The following is a 7,481-nucleotide window of genomic DNA, read 5'->3' on the forward strand; positions in this document are numbered from 1 at the left end:
ATCTATGGTTGGGTCGTCCGATTTTAGTCAATTTACAAATAGCCAAAGCGAAACTGATCTAACCTAGTCGGGTTGGGAAATTGTTGAACCAAAGCCGACTGGAAATACTATAAATCGGATTGGTTAGTTTCATTAGTTTGATTAGTAATGGCAATGGGGCAGGGGCGGGGACGAGGAGCCTCTCCCCTTCCCCGTCCCCATGAAAATCCCCATCCCCGCTAACGGGGACAAAGTTATCCCCATCCCCGTCTCCACAGAGATCCCCACTCCTTGTGATTTTTTATAATGTCAACCATTATGTTTTTGTTTTTTTTTATTTTATTTAAAAAATAAAAATAAAATAATTAAAAATTACAATCCTATTAGAAAAGATTCAAACATATTCAATCATATTTTAAAAAATGTTAACATATAGACATATGTATACATATATACATATATAAATGTATTAGTGAGGATCCCATGGAGTGGGGATCGGAGTCCCCATGGGGTAGGGAGTGTTCTCTCCGTTTCTGCACCGTCTCCACCAATAGGGATAAAAATTTCCCCATCTTTGTCCTACAGGAAGAAAGTCATCCTCATCCCTGTCCCATTCGGGGTAGATCCCACGGGGATCAAAGAAATGAGGAAAATTGTCATCCCTAAGTTTGACAAACAACCCTATGTAAAATTAATTATTGTTATTTTTGTATTGTAAAAATTATTAAAAGTAGTATATAAAATATAAATGATTATTAACTATTATATAAAACAATTGTATACTCTTACATGTTTCTATTATTTATCTTTAACTTAATAACTCCCGTGCATCGCACGGGTCCCCGCTAATCTTAATTTAAAGAATGAATTTCTTAAACGCCTCTTGTGTTTTCTGACAAATACTTAAGCTTTAGCCTCCCCATGTTTTGACCCTTCAAAAAACCTCATTTCACCTTTCATAGAAAAATGCGAAGTACACCCCTTTCCATATGTCTCCTAATGGAAAATCCTGATCTAATGTTTTAAAATTTTGAAATTCCACTTTTTGCCCATGAGAAACTTTATTGGCATGAAATTTGATAAACTACCCTAAAAGATTATTAATGAGATGCCATCTCTCTTCGCCAAACTCACACTGAAGCAGATCTTTATGATAGACACAGAAGGCTCTTTAATTGATGCCTTATTTTGAAGACCAAGGTTTAAAATATCTGTATTGCATATTGTATTGGAAATCTTGGATACAAGTTTGTTTTTTAGCTAACAGAAGGGGCTACATAAGACAGGTGCTTTGCTTTGGATATATATGAGTGTGGTGGAAAAATATAGATATGTTTGAATATATTAGGAAAACTCTTACAAATCCCACAAATACATCATCGACAACACTAAATTTAAGGTGGAAATAATTAGGAATGAAAATCATTTAGAATATGTAATATATATATCCAAAGCAGTAGATATAGATGCTGAGGCAAGATTTTGCCCAACTTGGGCAGGAGAAAATTTTGGATGCATGGTTGTTTTTCCATGGCTGTAAGTGGAGTAGAAGGACTAGCAACAGTAATTGCAGGAACCTACACATTTTCCCTATCCTTTGGGCTAGAGAAGAAGAAATAACACTAGTAGGTGCACTGGGATGAGTAGAGAACACCAAGAAATGTGTAGTGGTAGTACTGTGTTTTCCTTCCCTTCAAGCAGTACAGTGATGATACTCTCCCCATAGTAGCAGTAGAAGCCAATGTGTCGTGTTTTACATTTTTCAAGCTCAACACCATTTCAACCTACTGGTAAATGCTATGATTCAAAACCTCTGGGAGTGGGGTGATGAAATGTTGTGGCATTTCATGATTGATTAAACCTAAAGTTCCTCTCCCATTCCACTACCTTAAGTAGTTCTTGACTGGTTGGATCCTTCAGACTGGTGGATTGCCAACACATGGGGGACACTGCGAGCATCTTTGACACCACTTGAGAGAATGCATTGAAGATAAAACTCATGTCTGCAGGTAGTGACAATTGAAGGGTCACTGTCATAGAATGCCTCAAGGCAAATACTGTAAGTTATGTCACAGGATTCCTGTATTCCCCCTACCATGAAAGCAGCAGCCAATATCTGACTCTTTGTCTTCTTAATCTCATCCATCACTGAAACATCAATTGGTATGCATAAATTGCCCTTAAATTTCAAGACAGAACTCAAACTCTAGAGAGAGTGAGGGATTGATGAGGGTATTGATGAGGGATTTGATGGCAGTTTGTCAGAACAAGCATTAGTGCTCAATTTAGTTTCACAGTGAGAATGAGTAGAAGGATGACTCCTCTTCTGATATCGATTCCACCACTCTTCCTAAAGGATGACTCCTCTTCAATCAACCATTCTTCAATGAACAAAGTCATTCTTGGAGGAGGAATTCCACTTACTTATTTGAGATGTGTTGATTCATATCTAAGTATGACAAAGGAATGGATGTGACACACGACGTAAACCATAGTTGAGCTTGATATTGTGCAAGCTACACGTTTATAAGAAAAGACCTAGAATCCACTAGGTTGATACTTTGGTAATGCACCAGAAAATAAGAGAAACTCTTTGAAGAAATTGTATTTGAAATTCATAGCTTGTAAACAAAGGCTTAAGGTCCCTTTTATAGGCCTTGAATTACAAACTTGCTCAAATTAGGAAACCAATTCCTAAAGAAACAAATAGGAAAGGTGACAATTCCACCTTTCCTAACTACTTTAAAAGAAAACAAACAAATAAGAACTCTACTAAGACTAGGAAACTCAAAAAAAGAAACAAATAAGAAAGTTGAGTGTTTGTGTAGGACTGTGTGTTTTCATCCTTTCATTCCTTTTTGGGAAGTTTCTTCTTATCCAATTGCTCCATGCAGTTATTTGCAAGCTGCTCCACATCATTCCCCTCCACTTGAAAGAAACTCGTCTCTGAGTTAATATTTGGATAAGATGGACCATTAGATGGAAAGTACTCGTACAAATGAGCAACATTGAAGGTTCCAAAGATATTCATGTCCTCAGGGAGACTAACAATATAAGCATTACTGTTGATTTTCCTTAAGATCCAATAAGGACCATACTTCTTCAGCTTCAATTTGTTGTAGCTACCAATAGGAAATCGCTCCTTATGCAAGAACACATCACCTGGTCTCCTACATCAAATACCTTCACTCGTCGTCGCTTTTCAGATGCTGCCTAGTACTTGGTGTTGGACTCTTCTAGCTTCTGCTTCACCTCTGCTATAGTAGCTTGGTGATGTTCAACCATGGCTTTAACATTAGGCAACTTTAATTACCAGATCTAGAACATGCTTGGGCTCCTTTGTGTAGACGATGGAGAATGGAGATCTCCCTATTAAACGATGAACAGTGTTGTTAAATGCAAATTCTGCTTAAGCCAAAGTGTTGTCCCACTGCTTAGGCTTGTCACCACATATGTTCCTAATGAAATTGCCTAGAGTTCTATTTACTATCTCAGCTTGTCCATTTGTGTGAGGATGTGTCGTACTACTGAAATTAAGTTTAGTATTGAATTACTTCCATTAAGTCAAATAGAAGTGAGCTGGAAGCTTATTGTCTCGATCTGAGGTGATGGACTTAGGCACTTCATGCAGGCGCACAATCTCTTGGAAGAATAATTTTGTCACATGCACTACATCATTAGTCTTGCAGCAAGGAATGAAATGCACCATCTTTGAAAACTAATCGACTACCATGAACACAAAATCTACTCCTCTATGAGTTCTGGGGAGTCCCAACACAAAGTCCATAGATAAATCCTCCCAAGGTTCTAACGGCATTGTCAAGGGCATGTAAAGACCTATGCTTTGAGATTGCCCCTTTGCGAATTGATAGACAGAATACTTTCTCACATAATTTCTAACATCCTTCTTCAGTTGAGGCCAACAATACCTTTCTTCCACACTACTAATTGTCTTGTCCCTACCAAGATGGCCACCCAAAACCTCCAGCATGTAATTCACGAATCACCTTATCCCATAAAGATGTTCTAGGGTGACACAACTTGTTTCCCTTGAACAAAACCATCTTGTACAAGAAAATCACCCATAGGCTGTCTAGTAGTATGTCTCTCCTATATGTTGCCAAAATCCTCATCAGTTTCATAAAGCTCCTTTAAGCACTTGAACCCAACAACTTCATTACTTACAATGATGAGCAGAGTGGAGTGTCTGCTCAACGCACTAGCTACACGGTTCGAAGTGCTAGATTTATGCTTAATAACATAATGAAACTGCTCTAAAAAGTTGCCCACTTGGCATGCATCTTGTTGAGGTGCCACTGATTTCTAAAATAATTCAGTGATTAGTGGTATGAATAGATCACAAACTCCCGTTGAATTAAATAATGCTCCCAATTCTTAAGAGCTCGAATAACTGTGTACAATTCTTGTTCATATATTGACCACTTCTTTCATGCCTTGTTTAATTTCTTACTGAAGTAGGCTATTGGTTTACCTTCTTGAGATAGAACACCACCATTCCAACCCCATTGGCATCATACTCTAGCTCGAAGACTTTGTCAAAGTCTAGTAAAGCTAGTATCGGTGTAGAAGATAACCTCTCCTTGATTTCAGTAAAGCTTCTTTCAGCCTCTTCTGTCCACTCGAGCTTCCCTTTCTTCAAACAGTTGGTGATGGGGGCCACAATGTTGTTGAAATTTCAGATGAATCTCTTGTAAAAAGTGGCCAAACCATGAAAGTTGCATACCTCAGTTATAGTCTTTAGAGATGGCCAATCTTGAATAGCCTAGATCTTTTGATCATCCACATGTATCCCATCAGCACCAACTATATAACCAAGGAACATCAATCTGCCGGTCATGAAGTGACACTTTTTCAAATTGACATAGAGCATGTTCTTCTGTAGTACCGTCAGTACTTCTCGTAGATGTTGTATATGCTCTCCTTCAGATTTGCTATGGATCAGAATATCATCAAAGTGGACCACTACAAACTTGCCGATAAAGGGTTGAGTACCTAATTCATCAACCGCATGAACGTGCTAGGAACATTAGATAGTTCGAAGGGCATCACCAACCACTCGTATAAACTTTCCTTAGTTTTGAACACCATTTTCCATTCATTGATAGGTTTGATACGAATCTGATGGTATCCACTCTTCAGGTCAATTTTGGAGAACATCTTGGATCCTCCCAACTGGTCCAACATATCATCCAATTGAGGGATGGGAGATCTGTATCGGATGGTGATCTTGTTGATGGCATGGCTTTCAACACACATCCTCTAGCTTCCATCATTCTTTGGTGTCAACAACGCAGGTATTGTACATGGATTGATGCTCTCTCAAATATGCCCTTTTTGTAGTAGTTCCTCCACTTTCTCTCTTAGGATCTTGCTTTCCTTTGGGCTCATCTGGTAATGTAGTAGATTTGGCAAGGCGGTACCAGGAATCAAATCAATCTAATGTTGGATGTCACGCATAGGATGTAGATGGTCTGGTTCCATAGTTAGGGCCTTGAACTCGTCCAATAGGGGTTGCACCAGCTCTGGAACTTCACGATTGGGCTCTGCCTCACCCTTAATCACCAAAGCAAACGTCTCCTTGGCCTCCTTGGTATCTACAAAAAGCTCAAGTTCCGACGGAAATATTGAAAGGAAAGACTCCACTTTAGAAACTTTGGGTGAGCCTCCCTTTGGTATAAGAGCAATCCTCTTGTTCTCCCATCTAAACAATACATATTCTATCTATTCATATGTGTAGAATCAACATCATATTGCCATGAACACCCCAACAACACATGACATGCATCCATATCTACTACATCGCACGAGATAGTGTCTATATAAAATTTACCCAAGGAGAGAGGAACCTTATAGATTTCTATCACCTTAATGGCAGGGCCCTTCTTGATTCACCTGATTTGATAAGGGGCCGGATGTGGTTCTGTTGTCAGCTACAAGTGATCAACTAGCACCTTGGATACATAATTCTCATAGCTATAGCTATCTATAATCAGGTCAAAGACCTTTTGATTGACCGAGCACTTGGACTAGAAGATCTTCTATCGCTATGAGATCTCCTCCTTTGATGTGCAGAGGATTCACTGCACCACACAAGTAACTAGTTCACCATCCTCTCTATTGACTATATCATTGAATTCACCTTCGTTCGGGTCTATGTCAAGATCATGGTTGTCTTCCTCCCGATCCTGCTCATTTATCATATGAAAAACACCCTTTTGTAGAGGACTATCACTAGATTTGTGGCCATACTCACCACACTTGTAGCAATGACCATTAGGCACTAGCTTGGCATAAGGGCTATTGTTGGTCCTACTAGTAGAAGCTCTAGCCTAGGGTTTCAAGCCATCTCCTGCTTGAGTCTTTCTAGGTTATGCTCCAAATGGCTAGGTCTGATTAGCAACCCGGGGTTGCTTATCCTTGGTGGTAGAAGACTTCTAGAGCTTTGCTTGCGTGCACTTATAATTCTCTATTTTGCTTGCTGATTGACGTGCTAACAACCTCTCCACTTTGAGTGCTAAATTGTGGGCTTCATCAATGGACCATATAGTTAGTATCCCCAATTTATCTTGTATGGCATACCTCAGGCCATTGGTGTATCTGACAGTCTATTGATCTTCTGTCTCTCTGAGATTGCAGCGGGTCTACATTCTCAGAAACTCCTTTGTGTATTCTGCCACCATTTGCTTGCCCTATACATAGTTTTGAAATTGTTGGAACAGAATTTGTTCATGATCTACAAGCAAAAATCTTCCTCATAACACTTTCTTCATCACGCGCCACTCTTGTATGGGACGCTTTCCTTGCAACGCCCTGTTCTCTTGATGGCACTGCCACCAAGGTCCTACCCCTCCTCTTAATCTATAAGCAGCAAGAAGAACTTTCTGATCATCTGCTATGGCCATGATGTTGAAGAATTTCTCTACCTCATACAACCAATCAAGGAAACCTTTAATGTCTAGACTCCCATTGAAAGTAGGAATCTCGGCTTTGATATTGTATTCCTCAACTCTTTGTGGCCTAACTTCTTCGTAAGGCTCTTCAAACTCTCCATCATCAGAATCATCCCCCTGGACTCGTTGTTGCCTACGAACATGAGCACATCTTTCTATAGGTTGATTTCTCTCACGAGCATTACCTCTATCATCACGTCTTCTATTGTCGAGGCCAAGACCTGTAAGTGTAATATGTATCTTCTCTAATAATTCGGCTGTGCAATTCAACTTTTCGTTTGTTCAACATTCTTGAGCCTCCAATACATCCCATAGAGCTTCTACTCCACATTCGTTAGAGTGAGCGTCTTCTCTGCGACCAGCCATCGAGATACTAAAGAGCTCTGATGAAACAAGTAGAATAACTTGCTTTAATACCAACTAACACAAGATAGAAACTGTGATTGAGCTTGATATCGTGCAAGCTATGCGTTGATAAGAAAAGACTTAGAATCCACTAGGTTGATACTCTAGTAATGCACCAGAAAATAA

At 39.4% G+C, this 7,481-nt stretch overlaps 1 pseudogene; it reads right to left on the minus strand.

Moving 5' to 3' along the window:
* Window positions 1–1,401: 1,401 nt before the first annotated feature.
* On the minus strand, window positions 1,402–2,134 carry LOC148790261 (E3 ubiquitin-protein ligase RHF2A pseudogene; annotated as a pseudogene).
* Between the last annotated feature and the right edge of the window lie 5,347 nt (window positions 2,135–7,481).

The sequence above is a fragment of the Nelumbo nucifera genome, chromosome 7 (assembly GCF_055504915.1).
Source record: "Nelumbo nucifera cultivar China Antique chromosome 7, China Antique-T2T, whole genome shotgun sequence".
Taxonomy (NCBI): Eukaryota; Viridiplantae; Streptophyta; class Magnoliopsida; order Proteales; family Nelumbonaceae; genus Nelumbo; species Nelumbo nucifera.